The following is a 15,408-nucleotide window of genomic DNA, read 5'->3' as shown; positions in this document are numbered from 1 at the left end:
GGTGGGGGTGGGCATGCTAAAAGGGAACAGGTCCTGATTCCGATACCCATGCAGGTTGTGTGCTTAAGACAGAATTCAGAACTGGCTTATTCACAGAAGATAGAGGTTGTGGTGGGAGGAAGATATTCTGACTGGAGGTCTGTGACCAGTGGAATTCCGCAGGGATTGTGCTGGGACCTCTGCTGTTTGAATCATATAAATGACTTGGACATAAATTTAGATGGGATGGTGAGTAAGTTTGCGGACGACACCAACATTGGAGAAGTTACAGACAGTGAGGAAGGCTGCCAGAAGATGCTGTCAGAAGATGTAGTGTGATATAGATCAGCTGCATAAATGGGCAGAAGGCAGATGGAGTTAAACCCGAGCAAAGTGTGAGGTATTGCACTTTGGGATGTTGAACGTTAGGGGAAAGAATACAGTTAATGGCAAGACCCTTCATAGCAAAGATGTGCAGAGGGATCTTGTAGTCCAAGTTCATAACTCACTGAAGGTGGCAGCACAAATAGATAGGGTGGTAAAGAAAGTAGATGGTCTGCTTGCCTTCATTACAAGGGGTATTGAATCTGTCATGATGCAGATATATATATGTTTTTGGTGATGCCACATTTGGAGTACTGTGTGCAGTTCTGGTCGTCCCATTACAGGCAAGCTGTGTAGCAGAGGGTGCAGAGGAGGTTTACCAGAATGCTGTCTGGATTAGAGGGCTTCAGCTATAGGAGAGGTTGGATAGACGTGGATTGTCTTCTCTGAAACGTCGGACGTTGAGTGGATGGTTGAGAGAAGTATATAAAATGATGAGATGCATAGATAGGGTATTGTGGGGTGAGTGGCAGGGAGAGGCACTGACCCTTCTACTATTCCTGCTTTAACTTGTGCACTCAGTGACGAGTAGGTAGATGGGTTCTGTCGACGGACAACTCCCAGGGCTGGAATGTAATGTAAAGGTTAAAGAGGCTTTGCAGCAAAGATGGAGTTGTCTGCTAACAGTGCCCACAAGCAGCTGGCTTAGAAACAGTTCAATGTTTGGGAAAATGCTTGGGCTTAATTAGAAGCACCTAGTAAATCATGGGTCACGAGTGGTCCAGATAAGATAAACTTTTCATTCGAGACTAGCTCAGTGCTTGATTTAACCTTGTGTTTTATAAACATAGGTAACTTTTATTTGTAGATTAGGGAGGGAGGGAGAGAGAGAGGGGGAGTAAGTAACTCAGCGAGTCAGGTAGCATCTCTGGAGGAAAGGAATAGGTGACGTATCCGGTCAGAATCCCGAAGGTATCATCGGTATAACATTTGGGTTATTTGTGTACTCAGTGAGGCAGCTCTCACAACAGTAATGTTGGGTGTCTGGGCTCTCTCTCCCAGAAGCTTTGAGACCTGCCTTTGAATCACTGCCCCAACCAAAGATCCTATAGCTCCGCTATAGGATCTTTGGCCCCAACCAAGGAGTTTGAATAATCAGAGGTGTTTTAGCAGCTATAATTGTCCCCATTGTGATTCTGCAAAGTTTATTTTGAAAAATGAAAGTAGGGTTTTGCCGGACTGCTGTGTATGGTGCTGATTCTCTGTAACAGATGTTTACACAGGGCTGCCAACTCCCACGCATTGGACCAAATTCTCACGCTGTTGACTTAAGTTCTCGCTCTCAAAAGATCATTAAAAAATATAAAAATAAATAACTATAGTCATACTCCTCCACACTCACCAATGAGAATAGTTTTCTGTCGGCGGGTTCCCCGTAAAGAACAAGCAATTTAATTGACTTAAGCCCATCGCATACTATTTAAAATTGCAATGTAGACAAAAATGTGGGAGAAACTCAGCGGGTGAGGCAGCATCTATGTCTGAGTTTGACCCTTCTTCAGACTCAAGCATTTCTCCAGCATTTTTGTCTTCCGCTCTATTGATGCTGCCTCGCCTGCATTCACATTCCTGTGCAGATGGTGTGATAGGTGAGACGCTGTGGTAGCCCCAGCACCGAACGCCCCCCGCCCCCCCCCCCCTCCCCCACCCCGAGGCACCGCTCACACCTCCCATCCTCACCTCCGGCGGCTCTGTGTCCGGCGGCCGCTCTGTCCACGCCAGGTGCGGACCGGGTGAGTGGGGGCGTCGGTGCCACCTCCGCAGTCGCGGGGATGAATCTCGGGCTATAGCTCACTTCCGATGCCCGACCCCCGGGTCAGGGACCCTCACCTCCCCCGGGCCCCCGGGTCACTGACCCTCACCTCCCCTGGACCGCAGCTGGACACAGAGCACCTGGGCCTGCCCACATTCCCGGGGAAAGAGGGGGAAATGCTCCCCGGACATCGCCAAGTCTCCGCTCACTCCGGGTGGTGTCACCGCTTCACTGACACACACTCTCACACACAACCTAACACACACCCGTACACACACACTGGCGCACACACAAGGTTTAAAGGGATATTGGCCAAATGCAGATAAATGGGACTAGTTTAGATGGGACATCTTCATCTGCATGGACAAGTTGGGATGAAGGGCCTGTTTCCATGCTGTAAGACGATGACACACTGTAGAAAGGGTGCAATTACTCGAGAGGATCCAAGGGCGATTTCTGAACATGTTGGCAAGGCTGGAATTTTTTTTTTCACTTTGAAGGAAGATTTGATAACGGATTATATTCTCTGCAGCACACAGGTGAAGAAAATACTTAGTTGAGGTGAATAAAATGAGAATAGGACCTGTTTCGCTTAACAGAGTGTGTCGGAAGGAACTGCAGATGGTGGTTTAAACTGAAGATAGACACTAAAAGCTGGAATAACTCAGCGGGATAGGCAGCATCTTTGGAGTGAAAGAATAGGTGATGTTTCGGGCCGAAACCTTCAGACTGAAGAAGTTGAAAACCAAGCATAAAACACAATGACTGGAGATGTGTGTTATCCAACTAAGGGCAGAAATCAGAATCATGTGTTCATCTTTATTGATGTGACACCATAATAAATATATTACAGAAAAAATAATTTAATGGGGTGGCACGGTGGCGTAGTGGTAGAGTTGCTGCTTGCAGCACCACAGACCCAGATTTGATCCTGACTACGGGTGCTGTCTGTACAGTATTTGTACATTCTCCTTATGACCACATGGTTTTCTCTGGATATTCCGGTTTCTCCCACATCCGAAAGAAGTGCAGGTTTGCAGGTTAATTGGCTTCTGTAAATTGTCCCTGGTGTGTAGGATACAACTTGTGTATGGTAGATTGCTGGTGGATGTGGACTTTGTGGGCCGAAGGGCCTGTTTCCATGTACCTTGTACGGTTGAATATGTGGATTAAGTTGAGGAATTGTAAAAGGCAAGAAGACACTAATTGGTGTTGTCTACAGACCCCCAAATAGTAGCCCGGATGTAGGGTGTAAGTTGCAGCAGGAGTGTAACTGGCATGTAACAAAGGTAACACCACTGTGGTGATGGGGGATTTCAATATGCAGGTAGACTGGGAAAATCAGGTTGGTTCAGGACCCCAAGAAAGAGAGTTTGTAGAATGCCTCCGAGATGGATTCTTAGAGCAGCTTGTAATGGAGCCGACCAGAGAAAAGGCAATTCTGGATTTAGTGTTGTCCAATGAACCAAATTTGATATGAGAACTCGAGGTAAAGGAACCGCTTGGAGGTAGTGATCATAATATGATTAGTTTTAATCTACAATTTGAGAAGGAGAATGTTAAATCGGAAGTGGCAGTGATACAGTTGAACAAAGGGGACTTTGAAGGCATGAGAGGGGAGCTGGCCAAGGTAGACTGGAAAGGGATCCTAGCAGGAATGGAACAGGCAGGAATTTATTGCAATAATTCAGAAGATGCAGGATCATTTCACTCCAAAAAGGAAGAAAGATTCTAACGGGAGTAGGAGGCCACCGTGGTTGACAAGAGAAGTTAGGGATCGAATAAAACTAAAAGAAAATATGTATAACACAGCAAAGAGTATATAACCATATAACAATTACAGCACGGAAACAGGCCATCTCGACCCTTCTAGTCCGTGCCGAACACGTATTCTCCCCTAGTCCCATATACCTGCGCTCAGACCATAACCCTCCATTCCTTTCCCGTCCATATAACTATCCAATTTATTTTTAAATGATAAAAACGAACCTGCCTCCACCACCTTCACTGGAAGCTCATTCCACACAGCCACCACTCTCTGAGTAAAGAAGTTCCCCCTCATGTTACCCCTAAACTTCTGTCCCTTAATTCTCAAGTCTTGTCCCCTTGTTTGAATCTTCCCTACTCTCAGTGGGAAAAGCTTATCCACGTCAACTCTGTAGCCGGAAGCCAAAGGATTGGGAAACTTTCATAGGACAACAGAAGGAAACAAAACGGGCAATACGTGCTGAAAAGATGTACGGAGGGAAGCTGGCCAGGAATATAACAGCAAAAGCTTCTTTAGATATGTTAAGGGAAAAAGAGTAGCAACGTCAAATGTGGGTCCCTTGAAGGCAGACACGGGTGAAATTATTATGGGCAACAAGGAAATGGCAGAAGAGTTGAATAGGTACTTTGGATCTGTCTTCAATAAGGAAGACAAACAATCTTCCAGATATACTGGGGGGCAGAGGATCTAAGGGGGTAGAGGAACTGAAATAAATTTTCATTAGGCGAGAAATAGTATTGGGTAGGCTAATGGGACTGAAGGATGATAAATCCCCTGGGCCTGATGGTCTGCATCCCAGGGTCCTCAGGGAGGTGGCTCTAGAAATAGTGGTCGCATTGGTGACCATTTTCAAATATTCAATAGATTCAGGATCAGTTTCTGTGGATTAGAGGATAGCTAATGTTATCCCACTTTTCATGAAAGGAGCGAGAGAGAAAACGGGGAATTACAGACCAGTTAGCTTGATTTCGGTGGTGGGAAAGATGCTGGAGTCAATATTAAAGAGGTAATAATGGGGCATTTAGATAGCAGTAAAAGGATTAATCCAAGTCAACATGGATTTATGAAAAGGAAATCATGCTTGACTAATCTTCTGGAATTTTTTGAGGATGTGACAAGTAAAATGGATGAATGGGGTGCCAGTGGATGTAGTGTATCTAGACTTTCAGAAAGCCTTTGATAAGGTCCCGCATGGGAGACTGGTGCTTAAATTAGAGCACATGGTCTTGGGGGTAGGGTGTTGACATGGATAGATAATTGGTTGGCTGACCTGAAGCAAAGAGTAGGAGTGAACGGGTCCTTTTCAGAATGGCAGGCAGTGGCAAGTGGAGTGCCGCAAGGCTCGGTGTTGGGGCCGCAACTGTTTACCATATATATTAATGATTTGGAAGAGGGAATTAGGAGCAACACTAGCAAGTTTGTGGATGACACAAAGCTGGGTAGCAGTGTGAACTGTGAAGAGGATGTTAGAAGGTTGCAGGGTGACCTGGACAGGTTGAGTGAGTGGGCAGATGTGTGGCAGATGCAGTATAATATAGATAAATGTGAGGTTATCCACTTTGACGGCAAAAACAAAGGGACAGATTATTATCTCAATGGGGTTAGGTTCGGCAAGGGGGAGGTGCAGCGAGACCTGGGTGTCCTTGTGCACCGGTCACTGAAAGTTGGCGTGCAGGTACAGCAGGCAGTGAAGAAAGCTAATGGAATGTTGGCCTTCATAACAAGAGGATTTCATTATAGGAGTAAAGAGGTTCTTCTGCAGTTGTATTGGGCTCTGGTGAGACCACATCTAGAGTATTGTGCAGTGTTTTGGTCTCCTAATTTGAGGAAGGACATCCTTGTGATTGAGGCAGTGCAGCGTAGGTTCACGAGATTGATCCCTGGGATGGCAGGACTGTCATATGAGGAAAGATTGAAAAGACTAGGCTTGTATTCACTGGAGTTTAGAAGGATGAGGGGGGGATCTTATAGAAACATATAAAATTATAAAAGGACTGGCCAAGCTAGATGCAGGAAAAATGATCCCAATGTTGGGCAAGTCCAGAACCAGGGGCCACAGTCTTAGAATAAAGGGGAGGTCATTTAAGACTGAGGTGAGAAAAAAACGTTTTCACCCAGAGAGTTGTGAATTTAAGGAATTCCCTGCCACAGAGGGCAGTGGAGGCCAAGTCACTGGATGGATTTAAGAGAGAGCTAGATAGAGCTCTAGGGGCTAGTGGAGTCAAGGGATATGGGGAGAAGGCAGGCACGGGTTATTGATAGGGGACGATCAGCCATGATCACAATGAATGGAGGTGCTGGCTCGCAGGGCCGAATGGCCTCATCCTGCACCTATTTTCTATGTTTCTATTTTTGTCTTGTTTCTATAGTCAAAGGGTATGGTTGATTGATTTATTTGTGCAGAACAGTTGTGGAAGTCTGACTCCTCTTGCCTTGTTTCTATGTTTTTGTTTCTCTATATATATGCATAACAACATGAATTATAATCTGAATTCCATACATGAATATACTAAGGTAATTCATGTGCTGCACCTGTTGATCAGAGCCTGGCTTTACTGTGGAATATTATTAGGAATGTAATTTGGCGTAATGATTCATACCAAATCCAATTTGAAGCATAAATGTTGCATTCAATTGTAATTTAAAAGACTTGCTACAGTATGCACCAGATTGCACAATTTCAAGCTGAAAAATGCATGCTCCCTACCGTGGGAGGGGGGGACACCTGCCTCCCACACTCTCCTCTCCTCGGTCGCTGCGCTCCCTCGCAATTTCTCACTCTAAACTCTCATCCAATGTTGGCAGCCTTGTAGTAGTGTTCAAGAGCATGATGGTTGTTGGGAAGAAGCTGTTCCTGAATAGTGAGTTTACGGTTTCCAGACTCCTATCCCACCTTCCCCATGGCAGGAGTAATGAGAGAATGGCCAAGGTGGTGTGGGTCCTTGATAGTTCTGGCTGTCTTTTTTGTCTTTCCCCATGAAGAAAATTGTCTATGCCTTTATTCCTTCTACCAAAGGGAGGTGCAGTGGCAGAGTTGCTGCCTCACAGTGCCAGAGATCCCGACTACAGGTGCTGTCTGTACGGAATTAGCACGTTCTCCCTGTTTTCCCTGGGTGCTCCGGTTTCTTCCCACATTCCAAAGACGTGCGGTTAAGACGTTGGTTAATTAGCTTCTGTAGCTTCTGTTAGCTTCGACTGCGAGCTGCTCTCAGAAGCCATTTCGTGGGCAGCGGATAAATTCCTTCTCGTGGTATTCAGTACCTGCTTGATTTTCCCAGTGTACCTGCATACTGAAATCCCTCATAACCACTGTTGAGGCCAGAGAAGGGCAGGGAGTGTACAGAGGTAGAGGCGAGGTGCTGTGGGGGATGGTGAGGGTTCAATGAAGAGGGGGAGCGTGAGGTCTAGTGTATGGGTGGGAGGTGCTTGGAGTAACCTGGTGAAAAGAAGGGGATGGGGAAGGCCCAGTGGAATCATTACTGAGGTGCCCTGTAGGAGGGGGGGCAGTAGGACCTAGAAGAGTCGCAGTCGCTGCCTCTAAAAGTCTGGCAGTATCATCAAAGACCCACAGCATCCTGGCCACACACTCATCTCCCTGCTACCTTTAGGTAGAAGGTACAGGAGCCTGAAGACTGCAACAACCAGGTTCAGGAATAGCTACTTCCCCACACCCATCAGGCTATTAAACCTGGCTCGGACAAAACTGATTATGAATAACCCATTTTCTGTTATTTGCACTTTTATCAGTTTATTAATTCATGTGTGTATATATTTATATTATGGTACTAGACCAAGTGCAGACCCGTTGGGTCTGTTCCCCCAACATGCGGTTGTGGGGGGAGGCGGCATGCAGCGTCACACACACTAACTATCCCCCCCCCCCCCCCCCCGCACTCACGCTAATTACCCCCCTTGATATTATATTAATATAATTAATTTGCTCCTTTTACCCCATAACCACCCTATCTACTGACACATAGCCCCAAACTTGCAGTCACATCTAGAGAGAGTGAGGGCAGAGAGAGAAGGGGCAGAGACACAGAGAGAGGGGCAAGAGGGATAGGGGGGTGGAGAGGAGGAGAAGAGGGAGGGTGGGTGAGGGGGGAAAGGTGGGGGAGGATGGGAGGAGAGAGAGAGGGTGAGAGTGAGGGGGAGAGAGGGAGTGCTGAGAGGGGGGTGAGGGGGAGAGGTGGGGAGCTGGGAGGGGGAGGGAGGGTGGACGGAAGAGGGTAGGGGGTGTGGAGGGGAGGGGGTTTAGGGGAGGGAGGGAGGGTGGGGGAGGTAATGGAGGGGAAAGAGAGACGGGGGAGGGGGAGGAGGAGGGGGGAGAGAGGGTGTGCTGAGAGGGGGTGAGATGAGGGGAAGGGGAGGGTGGTAGGGGTGTGTGGAGGGGAGGGGGGTTTAGGGGAGGGACGGTGGGGGAGGGGATGGAGGGGGAGAAAAAGGGGGGGAGGAGAGGGGGGGGGGGACAGACAGGAGATGGGGGGGGGGGGGGAGGAGGAGAGGGGGGTGAGGGGGGGGAGGACATTGATTCGCTGGGCCACTTCTGGACCAAAGCCTCGTCTTGTCTGTCAGGGTCAGTGTTTTTCTCTGAGATATTTTTCACTGTTGTATGTTCCTGTCTGTTCTGTTTGTGGACGGGCTTCGATATTGTATTGTATTCAAATTTATTGTCATTGTCTCAGTTAGAGACAACAAAATGAATTTCCCTTACAGGCAGTATCATAAAAATAAAAAATAAAAATAAATAAATAATAATAAATAATAAAACATATTAAAAAGAAAATAGAATTAAAAAAAAAAGCACAAACACTGAAAGTCCACGACACAACATAACACAGTGGCACCAAGGTGAGGAAGGCACCATAGTCCAGCCAGCCTCCCCTCCGTTCTTCCCAGATGTTCACTCGTGGTCGAGGCCTTCCTAGCACCCGCAGTCGCTGCCCCGGGTGGCCCGATGTCCAGGCCCTCACGCCGGGCTGGTGGAACGCCGACGCCGAACCCCGACGGTGAACATCCTCCTCCTCAGCGGCCCGGACCTCCTGATCAGCCGTCTCCCGCAGCCGTGGTCCGCAGCTCCCGTGTCCGCAGGCCGAGCCGGGCAGAGTCGCAGGACCCCGCGCTGTCCATCAGCGCCGCCCGCGTTGGGAGCTCCGCAAACCGCAGCTCCATGATGTCGGTGCCACAGGTCCAGCACTCCGGGCTCCAGACGGCGACCCCCGGTAAGGCATCGCCAGCCTCGCGATGTTACAGCGCTGTCCCGCCGCTGCTGGAGCTCTGGTCGATCCTGGCAGGAAAGTCCACGCCAATCCAGTAGGTAGGCCGCTGGGGGGGGGGGGGGGGGGGAGCGAGGACGCGACTCGAATAATAGTCGCGTCTTCACCAGGAAGCGGCTGAAGGACGGTATCCCCCGCACCGTGCCCTCTTCCCCACATCAAAACACAAAAAAAACACAAAAAAACACACTTTTACATAAGTAAATAAACAAAAAAATAAAAAGATACCGGGCTGTAGGTGGAGGCTGCTGTCACCAGCGCCACCGGAAGTACAACACAATCCATGGTAAGTGTATGGCATCAGGGGGCACAGTCAGGGAGTGTGCCGTGGTCTGGTGCTGCTGTGCCAGTGGATTAAGAAAGGAGTTAATGTATTCTGCTACCCGATAGGATTCACTACCACAGTCACATACAATGGGCCTTCTTGGACGTATTTCCCCAGGTTCTGTCCAGGTGTTTGTGTATTTTGGGGAGATTGTAGAATTTTCTCGCTCGTGCTTCTATACCCCCTCGGGTATTCTAATTGTTTCTGATGTGGAGTTTGTACGTTCTCGCTGTGACCTGAGTGGGTTTTCTCTGGGAAGTTCCGGTTTTCTCCCACACTCCAAAGACGTACAGGTTTGTAGGCTAATTGGCTTGGTATCAATGTAAATTGTCCCTCGTGTGTGTAGGATAGTGTTAGTGTGCGGAGATACTTAATCGCAACATTTTCTATCTCCCCCTCGAATATTCTAATTGTTTCTGATAATGTGGCAAGATTTTTTGCGGCATTCTGACATGTCTCCAATTTCCTTCAGTGTTTCCTTCTAAATGGGCTTTGTCAACTAAGTGCAGTGTTCAGTTTTACATCAGGGTCGATGTGCCTCCAATAAATATTGTTGTTTGCCCATGACCACTCTGTTCTTTCCCCTTAACTGCATGTTTGATGATAATTTCCCTGTTGTCTTTCATCTCTCCCAGGAGTTGGGTTTCACAAGCCAAGTGTACAGCTGAGGACGAGAGCCAGAAGCTGCTGATGGAGGGAAAAGACAAGGCCAGGTCAGCAAAGTTTTGTGAAAGATGTCTTTTAACAGGATGGCTTGTATTCAGTTTACAAGTTGCTCTGAGAAGCCTCAGGGCACCACATAATTCACTGTAGTTTGATGCAAAGTTTAACCTGCATTTAGCTGTTAGCTGTAAACTCCAGATTTTGATAGAAGTTTTTGGAAAGAGAGTGAAAATAATCCAATGGCAAAGTACACTGAAAGCAACATAGGTGTGCTTGGCAGTTTTTGTAGCTGAAGGATGAGGTGCAGTCATTCACACCTCTGTTCATTACATTGGTTCAATGGCTGAGACTGGCTTGCCTGTATTGTGAGACACAGGCAGGCTCTGACTGCACAGGGCCTCAGATAGTGCACTGAGTTTGTACTCTTTGACTTTTACAGTTGACGCTGTTATCAGACGACACAATGGACTCTGCCAAGTTAAGGGTGCAATCCCAATCTCCCAACCTACCTCATTGCAACTAATTCAAATAAGTGCCGAATATTAGGGGTGTTTCGACATTTCGTTCAGACCGTAAGGTCTGAATGACAAATAAAGGATCTAATTCTAATTCTAATTTCTGTGGGCGCAATGGAGTAAAAAATAGGTTTTCTTTTAATGATTTCAGCAATGGATATTTTAAAGGGAAAAGAGCATTTTGATCCAAGTCGCAATTGCTGGCTCTGCCAATCAAGTCACTAGAATCGGGGTGACGTCGGTCTGAAGAGAAGAGACTGAGCTGCATGTCAACCACAGCGAGTACCACACCGCTAAGGTAGGACTCACTGACTCTGACGGGGGCAGGGGTGAATTTAGCGCCTTCGACCCAGTGAGCGGCCGGAGGGCGAGCCATGGTTTGGTCAATGTGGCGCACCCGTCCCCCCGACAGAAGCCCTGGCCGCACGTTCTGGGAGCGTGGACGGGAGGGCGGCCGGCGCACTGCGGTGTATTGGCAAGGCGTCTGTCTGTCTGCGGCGGTGGGATACTGGCTCTGGAGGTTTGCCGGGCTTGCACCGTTGCCAGTGTGTCTGGGTGGGTCATGACAAGGCCGGCCGCCTTTGTGGATTTGTCACGAGCCAGGTTTAAGGCTGAGGAGGAGAGGCAGCAAGCGGCTGGCTGGCTGGTGGAGGGGAAAGGCTAGGCCAGGTGAGCAACTTCAGGGCTCTCGCTTAACTTTTTTTCCCTGTTGCCAGCCGGGCAACCTTGGCAGCTTTTTAGGTTGCCAAATGACAGTTTAGGTGGTCACTTAAGATGGCTTGCATGGCGCGTGCGATAATGTGCTCGGACGAAGCGCGCACGAATTATACTCAATGAAGCATTCACATATTATTTCTGCTTCAAATAAAGTCACAAACTAAACATTCACCAATCAAGACATGATAATATCCCACAATGACATGCAGCAAAATTATAAGACAGTATCTCAGCTCTTTTTAAACATTGCAATTAATGCAATTTCTATTAGTTCTTTCCACTCCCAAACAAAATTAGTTCTTTCCACTTCCAAACAAATAATAACATTGGGAATAACATTTGATTGCATTCCGTTATCAAACATGGTCAATATTCGCTCTGAAGACATTTCCAAGACAATAGGGTCAGGGAATGGGGTGTGTGTGAATCAGTACCGGGTGGATAGATGGCGGGCGGGGGGGGGGGGGTTAGAAGGCAGTCGGTGCAGAATAGATGGATTGAGGCAGGTGAATTAGTACGTGTAGGTTGGTGTAGATAAAATTGTGAGGGGAGAGCACGGGGGATTTCAGTGGTGTTGAATGGGGGGGGCGGAGGTTCAGTACGGGATGGTTGGGGGTAGACAAAATTGCTGGAGAAACTCAGTAGGTGAGGCAGCATCTATGGAGCGAAGGAAATAGGCAACGTTTCGGGTCGAGACCCTTCTTCAGACTGTTCCCCTCATTCTTCTTGAATGGGAGGATCAGTACAGGATGGATGGGGGGGGAGATCAGCGCAGGATGAATAGGAGGGGGGGGGGTCAGTACAGTGTGGATCGGAAGGTCTGCAGGATGAATGGGGAATCACTACAGGATGAATGGGGGAAGGTGCAGGGTAAATGGAGAGTGGGTCAGTATGGGATGAATGCGTGGATTAGTACAGGATGGATGGGGGATCAGTACAGGATGGATGGAGGAGAAGTGCAGGATGGATGGGAAAGGGGTAAGTACAGGGTGAATTGGGGACCCAGTGCAGGATGGATGGGGGGGGTGGCAGGAGGATCAATGCGAGATGGATAGGGTGATCAGCGCATGATGAATAGATTGGGGGGGGGGGGAGATGGGGAGGGGAGCACAGGGGATGTCAATGAGGACTGAATAGAGGCGGGAATGGGGATCAGTGCCGGATGTAGAGGAGAGGTCCCAGGATAAGGGGGTGGGGGGGTTGGAGGGGGCTTACAAGCGAGAGAGAGAGAGAGAGAGAGGGGGGGGGACGGGGGCGAGGTGGGGAGGAAGGAAGGTCAGCACTCCTCGGACAACATCGCCCCGCTGCCTTGGCCGTGGGGAACTCCTCGCCACCGCCTCCCTCCTCCGCCAGCCAACAGCAAGGTGCGGGGCCCAGTGGTGCAGCTCAAAGATCCTATAGCTATAGGATCTATGGTGCAGTTGCTTCAGACTTGTCGGAGCGAATGACGGGTTCCGAACAGCACCGGCCGCGACCGCGATAGCGGCTTTATCTCCTCCTCCTCCTGCTTGCAAACCCGCTAGCGCCGCTTAAAAAAAAAAAAAACCCTCGTGCACATCGAGGCATCCCCCTCCCTCCGTCCTCCCGGTCTCAGCGGGCAAGAGAGTTTTTTTAAAGCGCTGCTCGTGAGTTTGCAGGCAGCGACCCTTATCAGGGCGGGCGGGAGGAGGAGGAGATGAAGCCGCTGCTCGGGGCCCGTCATTCGCTGCGACCCTTCGTCACCCCGCACCTAGTATCTTTCCCACGCAATACAGCCGTCACCGCCGACACAAAACGTTGTGTTCCTTTTCTCCAGAGATGCTGCCTGACCCGTGGAGTTACTCCAGTTTATTTTGTCTATCTTTGGTACAAACCAGTATCTGGTTGCCAAGCCGGGCAAAATGACTCGGTGTTTAGGTTGCCCGGTGGCGCTTTGAGTGGTCAATGGCACCCGGGCAACTGTTAATTTCGAGCCCTGAAGTTGCTCTGCACCCTGTGACCTTGTACATCTGAGTTTCAGCCGAGCCGTCCACCGCATGCCCGGTGTGTTGCAGGTGGGACACACTGGGCTGTCCCACCAACACCGTATATGCTTGGGTCCCTCCGAGGTCAAACACTGAGGGGGTGGGTGATGGCTCCTTGATCTACAAGCCCTCAGCCTGACCGTCACTTGGTGCTTGCTCATCCAGATTCCACACAGGACCTCGATCTCAACGCAGCTTCTTGTTCCATCGACGGGACGAGTCAGGAAAGGTTTCCATTGCTGAGATCCTTCACCAACACCCGAGCAGTGTTGTCAATCCCTTGTCCTCCTCCCAGGGCACTCTGCGTGGCCATCGCAACGGAGACGGTGAGCAGAATTTTCTTCTGGAATGAGATTTACGTTGCCTGTCGGTCTCGATCCGTAAAAAGACTCAAGGACTCAAATCATTAACCGTCAGCTATTGGTTTATTTTACTTGCGCAAGAGGAGATGTGTCTCAGTCAAAGGTTGTGATCATATTTTCAATGTTAGTCGGCTTAGCAGGATATTTATACACTAAGATGATGACTTTTGATGATGTGAAGTAGATCAATGTGTTAATCATCAGGTCTGCTCGTAATATACACAAAGACCATGGCTTTTGATAATGTTAATTAGATCAATATGTTAATCACGTTGCTGAGTTTACATCAATCACCCAGGTTGTACAATATTGTTAATTTGCCAATTCGGCTTTGCACCACTGAAGGTTTTACTTCTATGTGAAAAAGTTTAACTTAGAAACATAGAAAATAGGTGCAGGAAGGTGCCATTCAACCCTTCGAGCCAGCACCGCCATTCATTGTGATCATGGCTGATCGTTCCCTATCAATAACCCGTGCCTGCCTTCTCCCCATATCCCTTGACTCCACTATCCCCTAGAGCTCTATCTAACTCTCTCTTAAATCCATCCAGTGACTTGGCCTCCACTGCCCTCTGTGGCAGGGAATTCCACAAATTCACAACTCTGGGTGAAAATTTTTTTTTTTTCTCACCTCAGTCTTAAATGGCATTCCCTTTATTCTAAGACTGTGGCCCCTGGTTCTAATAAAACAAGCAGGTTTGCTTCTTAATAAACAGACAACTCACAATACGGTTGGTAGACCAGTTCAAAACTTTACTAATTATCGTCCGATGGAAGTGGCAAGGAACCCCAGCCAAGGGAGCAACACAGACCCTTGGCTGTCCTCTCTCCACTTCCCTGAACACAGAATTACATGGTAAATACTTTTATTTTGTCACCTTGGCACATTCCAAAAACATTAGTCATGGTCAGAGGTACAGTGATGCGCCTGAGTTGTCTCGTCACATCAGTTGCATCAAAGGCATCTTGTCATGTGGTACAAAGACTTTACATATCAAAGGCATTGGACATTTGGTACAAGATACTTGCATATCAAAGTCATCAGTCACTGCCTACCACAAAGGCATCGCACATTGTCTCAATACCCCTTACTGGGATTAATCTGGGCTTCCTCTCGTCAAATGCTAGACTCATTTCAAAGTAATCGGTCATTATCTCAATATACAGCAACCTGGGGATTCTGGGCTAGCTCAATACCGAGTCATTTGAGTGCAAGTCATTGTCTTAATACACAGCACTGGGCTTATCTTTCTGCAAATCTACTGGAGAAAAGCCTGCTTTGAGACTAAATGTAAGTGTAAACTTAGCCCAGGAATCCATTTAATACATATATTTATATTAAACATCATTCAGCCTTATTCCATTTTGCCGAGTACATACGAAAGACCATAAGCATCTCAACAGACAAATTAATAGTACAACTAGTAATCAGGCCCGTACGAAGCTTTTCAAAAAGGGGGGTGGCATGACAGGATTTGCGGAACCAGGGTTGGGTATATAGGGTAAGGCCAACGAATGCCCTTGCATTAGTAGAAGTAGTGGTAAATGACAATATACATTCAGGAACACCTGTTCCGTTGTTTTGCACAACCCGCAGGCATTGCCACTTTCATTTTACTGCACATCTTGTATGTGTATGTGACAAATAGACTTGACTTGCCTT

The 15,408-nt window shown here is 48.1% G+C and overlaps 2 long non-coding RNA genes across 2 annotated transcripts in view; one reads left to right on the top strand and one right to left on the bottom strand.

The window, feature by feature from the left end:
- LOC116967081 overlaps positions 1 to 14,041 on the top strand; it is a 27,872-nt gene extending 13,831 nt beyond the window's left edge. Inside the window, exons 2-4 of the long non-coding RNA XR_004410130.1 lie at positions 10,121 to 10,198; positions 10,815 to 10,961; positions 13,549 to 14,041. This is a non-coding gene — a long non-coding RNA (uncharacterized LOC116967081). The remainder of the gene's footprint in view (positions 1 to 10,120; positions 10,199 to 10,814; positions 10,962 to 13,548) is intronic.
- LOC116967086 lies at positions 739 to 15,408 on the bottom strand. The gene is made up of 3 exons (XR_004410135.1): positions 15,315 to 15,408; positions 3,082 to 3,084; positions 739 to 749 (listed from the first exon to the last, which is right to left on the bottom strand). It is a non-coding gene; the product is annotated as an uncharacterized LOC116967086 (long non-coding RNA).

This window comes from Amblyraja radiata, chromosome 38, assembly GCF_010909765.2.
Source record: "Amblyraja radiata isolate CabotCenter1 chromosome 38, sAmbRad1.1.pri, whole genome shotgun sequence".
NCBI classification, from domain to species: domain Eukaryota; kingdom Metazoa; phylum Chordata; class Chondrichthyes; order Rajiformes; family Rajidae; genus Amblyraja; species Amblyraja radiata.
Note: the sequence above shows the minus strand (reverse complement) of the source record. Positions and strands in the feature narration are given on the sequence as shown.